Source organism: Aptenodytes patagonicus, chromosome 2, assembly GCF_965638725.1.
Source record: "Aptenodytes patagonicus chromosome 2, bAptPat1.pri.cur, whole genome shotgun sequence".
Lineage (NCBI taxonomy): Eukaryota > Metazoa > Chordata > Aves > Sphenisciformes > Spheniscidae > Aptenodytes > Aptenodytes patagonicus.
The window spans coordinates 37,889,270-37,908,672 of NC_134950.1; the positions used below are offsets into that span (position 1 = coordinate 37,889,270).

Below are 19,403 nucleotides of genomic sequence, written 5' to 3' on the forward strand. Positions count from 1 at the left end.
GAGATCCCAACAGCTAACTGTATTGGAGGCTGAAGTGAGTCTAACTGGGAATGAGTGGCAGAAGCACCCCATTGTGACTGGCCCAGAGGCTCCATGCATCCTTGGCACAGACTGCCTCAGGAGAGGGTATTTCAAGGACCCAAAAGGGTACTGGTGGGCTTTTGGCATAGCTGCCGTGGAGATGGAAGAAATTAAACAGCTGTCCACCCTGCCTGGTCTCTTGGAAGACCTTTCTGTTGTGGGGTTGCTAAAGGTTGAAGAACAACAGATGCTGATCGCCACCACAACGGTGCACCGGCAGCAATATCACACCAATCAAGACTCCCTGAGTCCCATCCATAAGCTGATTCGTTGACTGGAGAGCCAAGGAGTGATCAGCAAGACTCGCTCATCCTTTAACAGTCCCATATGGCCAGTGCGGAAGTCTAATGGAGAGTGGAGACTAACAGTAGACTATCGTGGCCTGAACTAAGTCACGCCACCGCTGAGTGCTGCCGTGCCAGACATGCTAGAACTTCAATACAAACTGGAGTCAAAGGCAGCCAAGTGGTATGCCACAACTGATATCGCTAATGCGTTTTTCTCAATCCCTTTGGCAGCAGAGTGCAGGCCACAGTTTGCTTTCACTTGGAGGGGCGTCCAGTACACCTGGAACCAACTGCCCCAGGGGTGGAAACACAGCCCTACCATTTGCCATGGACGGATCCAGACTGCACTGGAACAGGGTGAGGCTCCGGAACACCTGCAATACATTGATGACATTGTCATATGGGGCACCACAGCAGAAGAAGTTTTTGAGAAAGGGAAGAAAATAGTCCAAATCCTGCTGAAGGCCGGTTTTGCCATAAAGCAAAGTAAGGTCAAGGGACCTGCACAGGAGATCCAGTTTTTAGGAATAAAATGGCAAGATGGACGTCGTCAGATCCCAATGGATGTGATCAACAAAACAACAGCCATGTCTCTACCAACTAGCAAAAAGGAAACACAAGCTTTCTTAGGTGTTGTGGGTTTTTGGAGAATGTGTATTCCAAATTACAGTCTGCTTGTAAACCCTCTCTATCAAGTGACCCAGAAGAAGAAGGATTTCAAATGGGGCCCTGAGCAACGACAAGCCTTTGAACAAATTAAAGAGGAGATATTTCATGCAGTAGCCCTGGGGCCAGTCCGGGCAGGACAAGATGTAAAAAATGTGCTCTACACCGCAGCCGGGGAGAACGGCCCTACCTGGAGCCTCTGGCAGAAAGCACCAGGGGAGACTCGAGGTGGACCCCTAGGGTTTTGGAGTCAGGGATACAGAGGATCCGAGGCCCGCTATACTCCAACTGAAAAAGAGATATTGGCAGCACATGAAGGGGTTCGAGCTGCTTCAGAAGTGGTTGGTACTGAAGCACAGCTCCTCCTGGCACCCCGACTGCCGGTGCTGGGCTGGATGTTCAAAGGGAGGGTCCCCTCTACACATCATGCAACTGATGCTACGTGGAGTAAGTGGGTCACACTGATCACACAATGGGCTCAAATAGGAAACCCCAGTCGCCCAGGAATCTTGGAAGTGATCATGGACTGGCCAGAAGGCAAAGATTTCGGAATATTGCCAGAGGAGGAGGTGGTGGCGTGTGCTGAAGAGGCCCCAATGTATAATGAACTACCAGAAAATGAGAAGCAATATGCCCTGTTCACTGATGGGTCCTGTCAGCTTGTGGGAAAGCATTGGAGGTGGAGGGCTGCTGTGTGGAGTCCTATGCGACAAGTTGCAGAAACTGCTGAAGGAGAAGGTGAATCGAGTCAGTTTGCAGCAGTGAAAGCCATCCAGCTGGCTTTAGATATTGCTGAACAAGAAAAATGGCCAGTACTTTATCTCTGTACTGACTCATGGATGGTGGCAAATGCCCTGTGGGGGTGGTTGCAGCAATGGAAGCAGAGCAACTGGCAGCACAGAAGCAAACCTATCTGGGCTGCTGCATCGTGGCAAGATATTGCTGCCCGGGTAGAGAACCTGGTTGTAAAAGTCTGTCACATAGATGCTCACATACCCAAGAGTCGGGCCACTGAAGAACATCAAAACAACCAGCAGGTGGATCGGGCTGCTAAGATTGAAGTGGCTCAGCTGAATCTGGACTGGCAATGTCAGGGTGAATTATTTATAGCTTGGTGGGCCCATGACACCTCAGGCCATCAAGGAAGAGATGCAACATCTAGACGGGCTCGTGATTGAGGGGTGGACTTGACCAGGGACACTATTGCACTATTGCACAAGTTATGAATGTGAAACATGCGCTGCAATCAAGCAAGCCGAGCAGTTAAAGCCTCTCTGGTATGGAGAACGGTGGCTGTAATACAAATATGGGGAGGCCTGACAGATTGATTATATCACACTCCCACAAACCCGCCAAGGCAAGCGCCATGTGCTTACAATGGTGGAAGCAACCACCGGATGGCTGGAAACATATCCCATGCCCCATGCCACTGCCTGGAACACTATCCTGGGCCTTGAAAAGCAAGTCTTATGGCGACCTGGCACCCCAGAAAGAATTGAGTCAGACAACGGGACTCATTTCCGAAACAACCTCATAGACACCTGGGCCAAAGAGCACGGCACTGAGTGGGTACCTCACATCCCCTATCATGCACCAGCCTCTGGGGAAAATCGAACGATACAATGGACTGTTAAAGACTACACTGAGAGCAATGGGTGCTGGGACGTTCAAACATTGGGATACACATTTAGCAAAAGCCACCTGGTTAGTCAACGTGAGGGGATCTGTCAATCGAGGTGGCCCCACCCAGGCAAAACTTTTACATACTGTAGAAGGGGATAAAGTCCCTGTAGTGCACTTAAAAAATATGCTGGGGAAGACAGTCTGGGTTATTCCTGCCTCGGGCAAAGGCAAACCCATCCATGGGATTGCTTTTGCTCAAGGACCTGGGTGCACTTGGTGGGTGATGTGGGAGGATGGGGAAATCCAATGTGTACCTCAAGGGGATTTGATTTTGGGTGAGAATAGCCAGTGAATTAAATTGTATGATGTTAATTACTATATAATACTGTATCTCATCACTTCTATGGTGGCTATATGCCATATCAACGGTATCACAGTAAGAATCACCTAGATTAATGAAGAATGAACTTTGATGAAATCAATCAAAGTGCAGCAATGATAGAACCAGACAAAGGCAGTGGTGATGGGGCCAAAACTGGCCTCAGCATGTAACAATGCAACACCACACACCATCTCTCCTGCCCTGAAGGGCTGTTATGACAGATGGAGCCCAAAGTCATGGACTAAATGAACTCAACGAACATTTTAGAGGGGTGGCCCATAGACTAAGGGAATGATATCTGTGTGTATATATCAAAAGACAGGAAAAGTGGCGGTGATAAATTGGATGTATTGGAAAGTGTGGGACCTGGGCATGACATAGACGGCATAGAATAAGTGGTGGATACTGTCCTGGTTTCGGCTGGGATAGAGTTAATTTTCTTCCTAGTAGCTGGTACAGTGCTGTGTTTTGGATTTAGGATGAGAATAATGTTGGAAACACACTGATGTTTTAGTTGTTGCTAAGCGGTGCTTACACTAGTCAAGGACTTTTCAGCTTCTCATGCCCTGCCAGCGAGAAGCTGGGAGGGGGCACAGCCAGGACAGCTGACCCAAACGGGCCAAAGGGGTATTCCATACCATGTGACGTCATGCTCAATATATAAACTGGGGGGAGTTGGTTGGGGGGTGGTGACCGCTGCCCGGGAACTGGCTGGGCATCAGTCAGCGGGTGGTGAGCAATTGCACTGTGCATCACTTATTTTGTATATTCTTTTATCATTATTATCATTATTATTATTATCCCTTCCTTTTCTGTCCTATTAAACTGTCTTTATCCCAACCCATGAATTTTCCTTTTTTTTTCCCTATTCTGTCCCCCATCCCACTGTGGGGGGGAGTGAGCAAACAGCTGTGTGATGTTTAGCTGCCTGCTGGGTTAAACCACAACAGGGACCCATCCCTTTGCCATCCCCTATAAGCTGTTTCCATTTCTCTTTGCTCAGATCCCAGTCTAGGAGAAAAAAATCTACCACACAGATTGTAGGTGTCTGATAATACTTAACAAATTCTATTCCCAGAGCATCATAACATTAACTCCCTTTGTTGCCTTTTGCCTTAGAAAACAAAACTTTTTTCCAAGCCTTTTTTGCCACCAAAATGTACAGGAGAAGCCATATATAATCTGTGAATGTGTGGGAAATGTCAGGCTCCCATACCATCTGCTTAATGCATTTTCTGATTACCTGTTCAAGATGACTCACAACATTGTGTAAATCTTAATATTGTCACACAACTTGCTTATGTCACTCAACAACCTGGGAAGGAGCCAGGAACTTCACCTCTGCTCCTGAGTTTCAGCTATTTGATCAGTCTTCCTTCCTTAGGACCAATGCTTGCGAAGTTTCACAAAGACCACTGTTTTTTATAACTGCAGTTGTAAGGCTAGTTTGATCTACCATACCTAAATATTTTCAAGCAAAAAATGTGCTTAAAAAACCAATAAATATATAAATTATTCTTTCTGTTTCTTTGTATGATCTAGAAGAAATTTGCTACCTAGGTAAAGTCAACTTCAAAATTGTTTGCTATTTAGCTAAAGGGATAAAAATTCCTTTGGGAGGTCTGAACTAAATGAAGCTATAGATTTCAGAGCTGGAGGTTTAATAATTCCCTCTGCTGTATGCTCAAAGGCACAGAGCCCTCTTGGGCAGAGGCTACAGTTAGCCAAATTCACTGAATGAATGCTTAAAAGACCCTGATCCACTCAAACACAGAAACAACTTGTCATTACTTGCACTGTCAATACCTGAAAACATGTGACCTTTGCTGCTGGCAAAGTAACATCTTATAGCCCAGGGTACATTAAATGAGCTTAACGTAGAATCAGTTTGACACTAACATTAATCTAGGGCATGTGGGCTTAGGAGAATCACAAATCTTCCTTTATAGCTTGAAGCAGGTCAAACATCTCCCTTTATAGAAACAGCATTTGAGTTCACACAGCTAAAGAAAATACCCATTATTTAAAATAAACACCTCTAAGACACATACAAAATATTTTAATTAAGTAGCTGCATTCTATCCTGCTTACTTTTTCTCTCCAGTTTTAACAGCACATATTATTCTACTTCTCACTAAACTATGGTTTAGTTTGCTAGCACCAATAAAATTCTACATCACTGAAATGGCTGCATTTCAATGATGGGTGAAATGATTCCTGTTATTTTCTTCATATAGTGAAGTAACAGTGCTACCTGAAAATCTATTTCTTTATTTATACTTATAGAAAAGACATAAGTCTGCAAAAATAAAAAAAAAAGTCAGTGAAACATAAGAGCCAGAAGTCTCTTCTATTGTTATTTAGATAGAAGGCGCACACATTTCAAGTTTGTATTTTAAAACTCTGATCTATGGAAGTATTTTGTTCCTATTCAATGTACTGATCAAGAATGCACATAAACTGTTGTCCTGCACTGAAAATTCAGCTTGCAAAGTGATACCTTCTTATTCAGCAATATTTGTTTAGTGAATAACAAACTTCAGAATTAATCCAACAGCAAAAAAAGAAAAGTTTAGTTGTTTTTTCACCTGTTATCTCTTTCTGTCCAATAATGTTAAAAAAAGTAAACAGGTTTTTATGTCACCTTGTGTATTAACTCAATCGTTAATTATGTTCTTGTCAGATACAGTGGGGCAAGTCTTCCAGAGGTAAATGGCTTGTTTAAATGTTATAATGGTGATGATCTAATGAGTAACTCTATATAGGGCATCTAAAGTTTGTAGCCAGCAAAACTTTGCGAAAGGAATATTTCTAATGTAGTCTATATACCTTTGGTACTAGTGATTTATAAGATAGAAGTTATGTTTGTAAAATTGCTTGCTAGACAGCAGAAGTTGTATAACTTTAATACATTCGCTGTAACCATCATGAATCACAGAAGACATAAGAACCTCATGATACTGGTCTTACGACAGAGCTGCACATTAATAAAAATCACCAAAAATTTTTCAGAAGTCTGAAAGCCTGAATAGACCAGCTCTACCTTTGAAATGTTCCTGGAATGAGACAGATTCACTCAGCTCTCTCTTATCACCTTTTTTTTACAGCGAACACCTATAAGCATCCCTGTGCTGTCTATTCCAGTTAATATCCTTTGAGTTAATAGTTAGATTTTTGTTGCTGTTGTATTTCAGCATCATGCTTCACCTTCATCTCCATATCACCTCTCTTTATTTTTATCCCAGCCCGTGCCATGTGTGTGATACAATATTCAGTCTGGGATAAAAGTCTCTCAGCAGAGACCCAGCAGAAAATTTTGGTGCACCGGAGAATCAGATGATGCATTCAGAAGGTGGTACAGCAGCACTTGGTAGCAACTAGAAGGGAAATCATGTGAAAAAGATAAAAATCACCACCACCACCCAAAAATATTCTCAAAATACTTCTCTTCTTTCATAAGGTTAAAAATCCATCATGATCCAGCTGAGTACCTTGAGGTGTAAAGGACATCCACTATGTTTGTTCTGAGCATCACAGAATATAATCCTTCTAGAATATTAAGTGTAACCCAAGCACGAGGCCCTGCAAACACAGTTCACGACTTCCACAGCATCGTGGCCACTAGTTGGGATATTTACAAATTTATCTAAATCACAACCTAAATTCAAAGCCCAAGTTTCCATAGAAAAACTGTATTCTTTTGGTTTTTTTATGGTATTCTGGATGAGTTCAATAGTTATGCATAGTTTTAAATATTCAGGAACACACAGTGTACATGATGGTCTAATTTGGTACTATTAAAACTATGAAAAGTTGTGGGGAAGGCCTCCTACCTAAAAGAAAAAGTTAATGTGTGTATAAGAATCTAAAAACGCTGGTGAAGAATGTTTTCATTTCAGTTACAATTACTGTGTCATCATATCTTTATTTGCTTTCAATTAGTTGCATGGTTGAACATCGTCACTCAGTCATGTCTCTGGCTATATATAAATATAGAATTAATGGCTATAAAGACCTGCTTTGTTAATCAGTGGTTATATTTTATTGCCTTAGCCATCTTAATTTACATCTCACAGGATTTCAAAATCCCATAGAAGTTCTGGACCTGATCACCGAGGGGTCTGAGAACGCCTTCAGTGGGAACCGGCGTGGCCTGCAGCTTCCAGGATCAGTTCCTAGAGATAAACATGCCCACTGTGCGATACACAGCTGCTGAGCCGTGAAGCCTGGGATTTCTCTATGGCATTTATGAGCATCCCGTTACTGCGTTATCCAAGCACTCCGTAATCTTAAATGTACCTATTTCCGCAGCGCTCCTGTGAGATGGTGAAGCAATGTTTTCCCTGTGGCACTGGCTGTAGCGCTGTCGTACAGGAAGTCTTGACTGGAGCAAGGAGGTGAGACTAAATTCCTCTAAATACCAGGTTAATCAACTAACTAGTGCACCGGCTTTCTCCCTGCAGCGTAGCACCAAAGGAGCTGAGAAGGGGGTGATGACTTACTTAGACAATCTCTCATGCACGCCTCATCTCTCGTCTGTACACACTCCTATATATTAAGAACTGCAAAACTGGCTGGAAACCCATGCATTTTTCTTCCACATGAGGAATAAAGTGTAAAACATGGTTGAATTCTTCCCCAGAAGTAATAGCCTCACTTTCAACGTTTCTTTAGGTTAGAGCCTGCACTTCACTAGTACATAATCTGGTTGCTTGTCAAGACCAAAACCTACTAGGCCTTCATGTGACACAGGTAATAGGCCATTTTCTTCTTCCTTCTGGGAACAGATTGAGGAGGTGGTAGGGAAAATGATTACAACTTGAGGCAACAATGAGCAAAGAAATGTTGGTTTAGATCTGTAAACCTGCAAGACAACAACAAATGCTGGGAAGTTTTCCCATTAGTGTTTCTTGGCCCCAAGTCAGTAAGCTGCTTCATTGCTATGTCAATAGCACATATACATATATAAACATGTCCAAGTGCTTTTCTCACTGCAAGTAGATTTAAGAAGTTACAGATATGTCATTTTTTTCTAGATGACCAAAAAAGTCCTCTGTGAAGAAATGTTAATCTTATCCACATACTTCAGTCAAAAAGCATTTACAGTTTTAATATTACTGTATCTCACCACTGATGTCACATTAGGCAGTTCTGTTTGTTGGTATGGTTTTGCTTTAGCTGTTTTCTTTTGTCATTCTGGTTTTAATACATAAAGCCAGAAAAGAGTTTTCTTTCTACTATTCTTTTTTTTCATTCCCTGACTATATCATTACAATCTTAATGATGCTATAGGTCTATTTCCTAACAAAGGCATTTTGCATTTTTGCAAGAAGAACAGTGAGATATTTCTGGATCAAATTACTGGCAGTAGAAGTGTGTGGCTGAAAAAATCTCCATTTTTCTTAAACATCCATCTGAATGGAAATATTTGGAAGAGGTAGAGGAAACAATGGCACATACAATTCTTTTACAAAATCCACTTTAAAAACATTCCTTACATGAAATATTAGAAGTATTTTTATCAGACTATGAATGTCTTATTTTGATGCCCTTGCATAGCACCAATTCTCCACTAAGGCATGATAATATGACTGATACTGGATAGAAAGGAAGTGACTTGGCTCTTACAGGAAAAAAACACCACCTAAATGTGGGAAAAGGTTCATAAATACTTCCAGAGACTGGCATTTTGAAAGTTTGATCTTGAAATCTTAAGAGTACACTTATACAAAAGTTCCTGCCTTCAGTTTGGTGCAGGCTGGGAAGGAATTATTTTGCCCGTCTCTTTTTTTCTGAGCATACTCTCAGCATACTGCCCACCAAACTGCTGACTGCTTGTTCCTCATTAAGGCATGCAATGTGGAGAAACACGCCGGTAAGAAAACCAATGAAGCAACCTAATCAGCAGCTGAGAACCCCTTCCACTAAGTAGCAGGAGGAAACGAAGGAGAAAAACCTCAGACTTCCTCTTTGGAGCTCTACTGGTGTGGACTAATTTAATAGGGATGAGCAGCCACAAAGGCAAACAAGCGCCTGTTGCTTCACATAAGTGACATGTGGTAGGTTATGGATATACTAAAAGTGAATCCCAGAATCTTCACTTTCACAGCTTCTAAAGGGAAAACTCCAAGATCACAGACTTTCTACTGTATTGACAGGCTGTAAAAAACTCCCTCTGGATCTTAATCAGTGGTGTATATAGAAAAACATAGAAAAGGTTTATGTGTGAGAGGGTGATGGAAAACCAAATGGAAAGGGCACTCGTTTACCACGTCAGATCAGAAATGTGCTGTGCGCAAGAAAGTCACAAAACAGAGAGGAAATGAGGGGGCAAAGTTGTGTCTCTTGGAATATCTCATTTTATCAGCTATATCTATTGTAGTTAAAAGCCATTTAACCTAATGCATTTAGGGGGAAAACCCCTTATCTTTCAGCTAATAATCCCCTTCTACGTAATCCTCTTTTCCAAACTGAGAAACTTGACAGCATGAGAGGAAAAAAGAGTTGAGAATGAATCAGTTTTGTTTCCAAAAGTGGAATATACTAATGAGGTAGATCTAAGGTCACTGATGGCAGAGATCACTTGGGAGGGATGCAGAAGCAAATAGTTTAGCACATGTTTCTTAGCAGATAATCTTTGTGTGGGTGCGTGTCAGAACGTGTATGTGTATGCAACACAGAGATGTACCTCTGTGTTAGAGGATTTTTCCCATGGGACTTCCCTATTTTTGGTAGGTATTTCCTTGTGACCTTTCAGCAGGAGAGAAAGAAAAAGCCTCTAGACAAGGAGATGAAAACGCTTGACAAGATCCTGGCTAGAGAAAGGCTGCCTGATTACAGATTCAGCATGACTTGGCTGCATCCTGTGTAGACCACTAATAACAATGAAATATCACAGCACAGAAAGAGGAACCCTACAAAAAGATCATAGTTCTGCTGTATGCCTTCTAGAAGGATGCTCAGCAATACCTTCTGCTGATAGACCAGTGACTGTGCCCTCATTATGCATACAGTAAAATGAAGGGTGATGTAATGAACTAAAAAAATGTTACTTGCGCTTGCTGTATGTCTCTGTTCCTCAGCTTCCCAGCCTCTCCTAACGATCTACTGCCTGTTGGATTTTCTGAGTTATTCTGTGAGACACATCTGACCATCTACCCAGGCTTCTTGCTTGGAGACACCACTGGTCAGCCCAGTACTCTTGACCTATAGATCCCTCACACAGATTCACACTCTTAAGCCCTGTAACCTGGGGTGAAATGCCGTAATGTAAGCCTCTCCGGTCCTTGTTTCAAGATCATGCTCATTTCAGATGAAGTGAAATGGGTTTTTCAAGCTCTTATACTTCCCAAAAATAAACTGGGATCCAAAAACCTGTTTGGAACTGGGACTGGGATGTGTGTGCGTGCAGTAATGAAACTACATTTCTAAAAAACCCGACCCCAAGGGTTGAGTTGTATTCAACTTAATTAACTGAAGTTGGCTTTTGGAATGTCAGCGAATAATGTGCCAGGAAAGTCTTTGCACTGAGAGTGTCATTAATAGATTATATACATAAAAGACATGATTTTTAAGCTTCAGGTCAAAAAGCCGCCTTTTCATTTTTCTTGGAACTTTCCAACTATTTTATCCATGGTGCAAGTGATAACATTTTATGTCATAATAAATATTCTGAAGGCATTCCTAATACTGACAAATATGAATTACATTTATGCATACTTCACAGTTATAGTTTCATTGTATGAGATACCATGACCCTAAATCTGTAGAGAAAAAGTATGTTTATAAATTTTTCTTGAGGAATCTCTCTACAACAGCAGATGATGTAGTCAATGAAGAGTGAACCTCTAAATTTTCAGGTTAGATAAACAATGTCCAAGCTTTTTTAAAAAGAATATTAACGTTGGGATCTGCAAAACTTGCTTGGAAATCTTCCGATATAAAGTCCTTCATAACATTATTTGTGCTTCCTGCCTTTGGCAGACTGGGAACATCACCAAAATGATCACTTGTCATTTCATTGAATAGAACTGGAAGGTACTGCAAATAATAATCCAATTCGTTCTCTTCAACAAAAGCAAGTTCACTCATCTAAATCATGTTATTTCCTAACTTCCACTTCTGTGGAAAACTAAGGCATGCATTTTCTTGGCCATACTCTAGTTAACCTCTTTAAGAGCAACCTAGGAAAAATATAGATAAACCTATAGATAAACCTAGGAAAAATTTAGATAAAGTTGGGAGAGAACATTAAGATAGAACTGGAGATAATGACTAGATTGATGGTATAAGACAGCCTGGATATCCTGATATGCTGTATGTAAGCAAACAATATGTGCTTTATATGGGACCAATATACAGCCACACATCTGGAGGGAAAATAAAGCAGATTGAATAATCTTATATTCATTCTAATTGTTACGAAACATTATCTGAAGATCTGGTAATTTCAATATTCTGTAATTAAAATAAACTATGAGCTAACATGTCAAATAGTAACTGGTTCCAAACAAAATTCCATACAAACACTCGCACATGAAATAAACTTGATGTATACCAGCTGTCTTTCATTGCTAGTAATGTCTTAATTTTAAATCCAAATTTACCTCTGCCACATATATACCTGCTATTAAATCACATGCATTTACAAATTGTTTAACCAGAAATATTTTATGTAAATGAGGTGACAGAATATAATATAGGTGAGGGAAAAAATAGAGCACAGAGCAGGAAGCTTGAAATGCTCTGAGATTCGTCATGTGGATTTATATTTTTATTTGTTAAAATGAGACGTATGATTTGATACTCAGCCTAGTGCCGTAATTCCCACATCACAAGGTCACCACACAATTTGCTGTGACCTCCTAATTCCACCTAAAAGTCAGCCAGGCCTTGAAAGCACATAACTAGCGCAGATCTTTTGGAATTGCTTTGGCAGAGTCGCATAAGACAGCTTGCATAGTGCTTTTCTTTACCATGTCCAGCTGCATACAGTGAGATTAGCTTCAAGTTTTCATAATCGTTATGTTCACATAAAAGAGGGAAAATTCCAAACCATTACTTTTTGCTTAATGTATATCTTTCCCTGCAGGAAAAGTGCACTTTTATCTTGACATAACTCAAGCCTAGAAAATATTCCTTTTCCTGCGCTCAAGAAAGGCATACATTTTGTTCACAGGATATTATTCAACAACCACAAACCATACAATTTCTGGATATCTTAAAAAATAGAAAGTTAATAGTAGCAAACTTTGGATTGAGAAGCTATCTGTGTAATCATTTACTGGCTCACTAACATGTTAAGGGTCCTTGGGTTAGTCTTGAGCCTTTAAAGTTTGGCAGGATAGAACCTCCAGAGGATTTACTACAGCTTAATTATTGACCTGACATAATACTTAGGCTATGTAGCACATGCTGATGGCTTGTTTGGTTTAATTAATTACTGAATAAGCATTTTATTTTTGTACCTTTGAAGATTTCCTGCAGTTAATGTGCCTCGGTTAATTTTCATAGCATTGGACAGAAGTCTGTATGTCTTGCTCAGTGAATTTATTATAGGCAAAACCTGCGAAAAAGGGAAAACACATTAATACTTATAGCTGCTAGGAATCACACATTTTAGTTGTAACACACACTCTGTTAATACTGAATTTAGAATTTGTTTGCAAAACTAAACTTATGCATTCCTATTTACTTTGCGGAATCACCCTGCAGATCCAAGTTTATCCATGTCTAATTACCTTGCTTACAAGTCAGCAAGCTTCCATAGTTAAAATAATTGAAACATTAGAGAGCATACATGAATTTTTAAAGATCCTGACTTCCTTGTGTTTTGTTCATTGAAGTACCTATCAATGTGTACCTGCTTTTTCAGTGTCTTAATACAGCTGAGAAAACTTATGGCAGATGTTCTTCTACATGAGTAAAAAAAAGAATAATTTCTACTATTGTAAAATAACTGTACAGAAATGATAAGCTATATTTTATTTAGCTGTCAGAATCAAATGAAAGTGCTTTTCTTTTGTATTCCCTGTGGGAAAGCTCTATCAAATTTAACAGAAATGTATACCTTCAAGTTAAGTGTAGTCTTATTGTTTGGCTAACAAAATTTTTACATCTCCAGCCTCAGATTCTAATGGATGGTTCAATTAGCTAGATGTCCATCACTAAGTTCTATAACTTGTCAGGATATTTTCTGAGAATATTTGTAATATTTTAATAGAATTTTCAGTTTTGGAGATACTCAGCTTTCATAATTTTTCATTCATTTATTTGTTCTTTTCTAAAATGAGGTAATATTAAAATCGTATAAATTAGCACAAATGAGTCCATTTTGTCTTTAGGCAACTGAAATGTAACTACCAGTATCTACTATATTAATCTAAATTCCTCCCTCTTCTTCTTCCTTTGACAAGAACCAATCAGTTTATATCTACTTTCACCTCTTCTGACCTGAACTACTATTAAGATGCAAGATCTCATAGGTGACTCCAGTCAGGAAAAAGTTTCACTGACAGAAAAAGAGCTGTTTCGTTTATTTTCATGAATACATGAAATATTTTGTTGACATGAGCTGTAGTTTCACATTCCTTTAGCCTTGACTAGTCACAAGCTTCTGACAGAAGAGACATCACTTTCCCCTCCCGTCCTGGCAGTGCTTCTCTCCAGTGAGTGCCAGCACGCACGCTCCTGGTGTTGAGGAGAGCCAGGTAAAAGAATTAATCTGACGAAGTATTAATCCTGCCAGCCAAAAGCATACCAGCAAACCAGCAAGCAGGTTAGTTTTCAGGGGTCACCTCTGTCATCTGGCTCCCTGTGTTGTCACACTGCTGCCAGTGCTGTTACGAGAAAGGAGCAGAACTGGGGGCCACCACCCCAGCAGTCAGCACGTACATCATGAAACCCTCGCCTCGGACACGGGGGCACCAAAACCACCAGGCAGGGTTTTCCAGCATAAGCCAGACCGTCAGTCAAAAAGGCCTCTCTCTAGGCTTTAGTTTCCTCTGTTGTGAAGTCTCTTTCTCTGTCAGTCTGTCTGCTCCCCTTCTTTGGGATCTTTCTCCATCTGGTGCACCACCCTTCTGGAAGGGCCAGCCAAAGCCTGGCTGCCTAATGCTTACGCACTCTTGAACAGCTCTGGAGTTTGACTTTGATTTTGGAACAAGCATGCTTTACTGTTTCTTCCAGCTGTTTTATAAGGGCAGTGGCAAGGAAGTCTATCTGTTTTGAGGATAATGAACACAGTTAGATTCTTCATTTGAGAAGTTCTGAAAGGTCAAACCCAACCTTATTAGGAAAACTCTGCTGACTTGCACAGACACCAGCAATGGGAACAATGAACACATATGGGGAGCATTATTTCATGCACAGCTGGGTACCTGGGACCAAAAAAAAAAAGAAATCCCAGGAAAAATTGGGGTGTTTATAGCTTCCAGGGAATGGAGTGGGAGGAAAAAAAAAGAAAGAATGAACCGTCCCTTCAACAAACCCAAAATGGAGATAGTGTAAATCAAGGAACCTGAAATACATACACCCCTTATATGCTGCTACAAAATGAAATGTAACCTTTGCTTCTCTAATGCAGAACAGGTCAATACAGTGGCATATACAGTGCCTGGCAGTGGACTCATTGTCTCAGTTAATCAGAAAGGATTGTGAATTTTAAATCACTGGCTTTTAGGTAGCCAAGACTGTGAAGGTCTGAATAAGTTTAAATAAAAAGCTGCCAGTATTTGGGAACTTAACAAATTACCTCATAGTTATTATTATGTTATAAATAAGTACTTGCAATATTACGGTCCTCTAAATCTTACCTTTTTCTTATGCAAGAAAGAAATATTGTCATTTTTTTTCCACTCTCTCTCAGTTCAGTCTTTTTTTTTTCTGTAATAAATAAACCAATAGAAAGTTACAACAATTTCTAAGCAATAAATTTAATAATGTTTTTAAAGAAAAAAACCAACAAATCACTTGCATTTATCTATAAATTATTTCTAGGAATATATCCCAGCACAATAAGAAAGACATTGCATAAAGTAATGTTTTTTTGAGCTGTCCCATAAGCCTTACTGGGACCATTGCCTCTCATTTCAGCAGCGAAGGGTTACAGCAAAGTACATTGCTACTGCAATTTTCTTCATTTATCAACAATTCTTTCTTCTTTAATTCTTTTCTTGAGAAGGTTATACTGATAGCATACAGTATCTACAGAGGGCAGTAGCTCTCTGTAGCTTCTGCAGGTGCAAAGCAGAAATCCAGCAAGTCTTATTTAGATTCCAGCCAGTAAGTTCAGTTAAGCCTGCTTCCTAATAAATCAAAAAACAAACCAATGTGCTGTTAGGTTTTCAAGTTGGTAGTGGCTGTGAAAACCAATAGGTCTTCTGGGATTTCACCTTGAAAATTTAAACCCAGAATCTAGATTGAACACTTTTAATGTACAACAAAAATACATAGGTATGAAATAATTGGAGACGTGAAAAATAATGTTATTATTGTATTACCTAATATGTGTTTTTGGCTCTCTTTCTTTGAGAGATTGGTCTCTCCAGCTTTTAATAATTTATTTTTTGTTGATCGGATTCCAATTTTTCAGTAATGCTGTAATAGCTAGGATAATCAGACTGAAGGGTTTCTTTGTGATTCTCACTAGCTACTATTGAGCCTTTTTGCTCACTGTTAATGTCACATAAAGTTATGGGCAACTAATGAAGACTTGCCTTTCTCTCTGGATACCCTCAGCATTCTTGGGCACATACATTGCTTGGGCCAAGAGGCTAGGAATTAAAAAAAGCACCCTCACAGTCAATCACACTCAACACAACTTATCTGTCCCAATGGTCACATAAGCCCTCCACATCATAGGAGCCAACAATGCCCTGCGACCTTCTGAGCGCAGTAACTCCTAGGTGACCAGCACTAGGGATGGGTGAGTGCACCGGGCCCCTTCCCACAGGAGCTGGTTGAATGCACAATAGTGTTACAACAATTTTTCACCCCGGCAAAATCTGTGATATAATGAAAGGCCAAGAAGTCACAACTGACATGTTTTTTCCACTTACTGTATTAACTAGACCAAGTCTCAAGCACATGATGCAATGAAAGATTAGCTATCAGCCACAGTATGAGGGGATGTGAAGAAGGGATAGGTATGCAAACACTAGAAGATGATTAATCAAATTATTCCCTCAATTTTGAAACATAAATGTTATTATTGTATTAGCACCTAATAGAACCAACTGTTTTTTTACAGTTACTTGTTGCAGTTACGTGGAGGGATGGGTTGTGATGCACAGGCCAGCTTTTTAGCCTCAGTTATGTGAGTGCAAATGCCACTGAAAGGGTAGCTGCACGTAAGTACCAAAGGATGGATTTTGGCCCTTAACTTGCTATAAAAAAGAGTATTTTTTTCCTATTATTGTTGTTGTTATGGGAAACAAATTGGGCAAAGAACTTTTGGAAGGAAAGTGTTTTCTAATGGCCAAGAATGTAATAGCAAAGAAAATAAAGAAAACAAATTATCAAGATGAAAATAAACTAATGAAGAAAACAATGATTAGAACAGCAAACTAAACAGAGGGAAGATGCTTAAAAAACAATCCTCAAATCATCCCTGTTCACAATCAACAAGCTGACTGCATGTGTACAACAAAAGCTCTTTTTTTCTGTGTTTAAAATATCTCCTCCTTTCATTGTGAGACATCCATGTTTTTTTTACCTCTTCCTTCTTGCTCACCACTGCACTTAAGATGCTAGTTTCAAGTACAGGTGATAAGGCGAAATAAAGAATCACTTAATAGCACCAACTGAAGTGAAACATTGGCTTTAGGAACCTCTTTATCTACACATACGAAAGGGTAAAAACATCGGATGATGAAGCAGAGTGACGATGAAATAAGCCATTGGATGACATACAGAAGAATGAATCCAATAGCACTGGAATCAACAGGAATTTTTCCATTTACTCTAATGGGCATTGAACTAGTCCATTACAGAGCAGAAAAAGACACATGGAGATGGTAGCTACCATTGTCAAAGTTTCCAGATCCCTGTTTTCCACATTCATGAGCATATGAAAATACAATACTTTCCAGTAGGTGCACAAACGAGTTCATTATGACTTGACATTAGAGACGATGTTATGCTATAACTTTATTCTACGGAAAAAGGACTCATTATTTTCTTTAAATGCTGCTGTGTTTAAAGAAATTGCAGGAGCATTTTCATTTTTTTTCTTTCTTTCATTTTTCTTCTTCCAGTTTCTGTGCACCATTTACTATCTAAATTCTGAATACAGCCTTAGTTAGGAACCTTGCCACAACACATTTCCAACCTGTGGTACAGATGGAGACTTAACAGCGTCCCACGATGAGAAAGGCTTACAGCATGCAGCAATGCAAGATTAGTATTTACTGTTCCGCCTTTGAACAGCAGGCATTTAGATACTGCTGCATGGCATATTGTTTGGGAATTTTGGGGAGTGTAGGTGTACGTGTGACAGTGAGAGAAATCCTTCCTATATAACACAGATGATAACCAATAAAATATAGGAGGGTTTACTATGTGTAGGACTTTTTCCATACCTGGGACATATTGGTGACAAAGAGTTTTCCGAATCGTTCCGGAAGCAGTAATACATGACTGTTACCATGTCCTGGGGCTGCAATGATCTTATTTAAGCTCACAAAGGAAACACAGTCACAAAGCCTCCAAGGAAGACCCGAGGGACTGCGGGGAGGGTTGTGTGTGATTCACTCCATCTCTGAGTCAGTCCTGAATTTACGTACTCAGTTTCATGCCAGAAGGGAGGTCTTTCAGAAAACAGGAAGATACTAAACCCACATCTTTCTACAAACTCAGCCAGAGACATGTTCATTACTTCCTCAGACCAGCGCTGTGTAAAGAATGTCCTTATGCAGCAGCTTCGCATTTCACCCAGAAACAACTTTATTCCCGCAGAGAACTCAGTGATTTCTGTGTGCATAAAGTGCTTTTGCATTTCCAGGGTTTACTTGTTACACAAGTAACAAGTCCAAAATGATTGCAGTTGTAACTCGCTGAAAACAGAATGAACTGGAAAACATTTTGGTGGCTGACTTCACAAATGCCAATAAACGGACAAGAGAATCCAATTCCAGTTATTCAATACTTTTTTGCTGGACCATCTATAGGAATGACTGCTGAGCAGCCTGAGCAACCACAATTTATGTAAGTGTTTGATTCTCCTCTGGCCTTGTATTTCTCATTGCCTTCAGTAGGCACTGTAAGAAGTATTTCTGAATAAGGATATATCCTAATATTTCTCAGAACTGCAGCTCCATTATTGACAGATAAGGGAGCTCCAGCATACACAGAGCTCTCCCACTGCCTGGCACTGTTATCATGCCATCTAGCCTTGCTCATAACAGATTTAAACAGAGTAGTAAAAAGGCACCAAATGCCAGCAACTTATGAACATTACTGATTTCACCACTTATGCAGCAGTATCGTCATAACAACGGAAACATCTATTGTTTAAAAAAAAACAATGGGTCAGTCTATGCAGATCAATACAACATCCATTTCTAGTTGAAAAACAGTGACAGTTAAAACTGATCTCACATGCTTCTAGATATTCATAACTCAGTGGGATTATCTCAGTAGACTGATTTCTAAAGGGCTTCTATCACTTACTGCAAAAGATTCATAGAGATGGGTGATATTCCCATTATCATTATTCCAGTAGAATTCATCATTGAGGAAAGTGGAAGCAAATATGACTGATCTTAGAAACAGCAAAAAGGTGGCAGAATCTTCTTGAAATAGATTGAATCTGACAGGCACTTATTCCTCAAAAACTACTTTTATACAAACTTGTAACTCTTCAGGGTGTAAGGTATTCCTGTGTTTCTGTTATGCAATTGTGGGAGAAGAAAACAAATAATTTGCATTTAAAAGGATATCTATCTCAGTTTCAGTATTTGGGAGACTCTAGCAGCCCCAAAAAAGACTTAAAATGTTAGCTGATACTCAAAATACATGAAGGGGGAGGTGGAGCAGAAAATTTCTTAGATGTGACTTGATGAGGATTAATGAGCCCCCAATTATGTGTGTGCTTTCTTAGTTGATAAAATATCAGCATCTCCCTTTGCCTTACTGTTCTGGCAGATTTGTTTTTTCAGCAGCCAAATACAGCCTTTTGTTTAGCGAGAAACACAAACTACAGACAAGGTTGCTTCAGACAGAAAAATAACTCAGGGGTTTAATAAAGCAGGCTTTTCCTATATTTCAGCACTTAAAATAACAAAGTCACTGTGACTTGAAACCTGACTACTCCTTATCGCTTTCTGAACATAAAGAACAATGTCACTACGATCAATGAATCAAAA

At 39.9% G+C, this 19,403-nt stretch overlaps 1 protein-coding gene across 2 annotated transcripts in view; it reads right to left on the reverse strand.

Moving 5' to 3' along the window:
* Nucleotides 1-14,943, reverse strand: part of SULF1 (sulfatase 1) — a 110,566-nt gene extending 95,623 nt beyond the window's left edge. For both annotated transcript variants that reach the window (XM_076329583.1, XM_076329586.1), the window contains exons 1-2: nt 14,853-14,943; nt 12,507-12,604 (exon numbers count right to left, since the gene is read on the reverse strand). The gene's annotated coding sequence lies outside the window, so the exon portion shown is untranslated. The remainder of the gene's footprint in view (nt 1-12,506; nt 12,605-14,852) is intronic.
* Between the last annotated feature and the right edge of the window lie 4,460 nt (nt 14,944-19,403).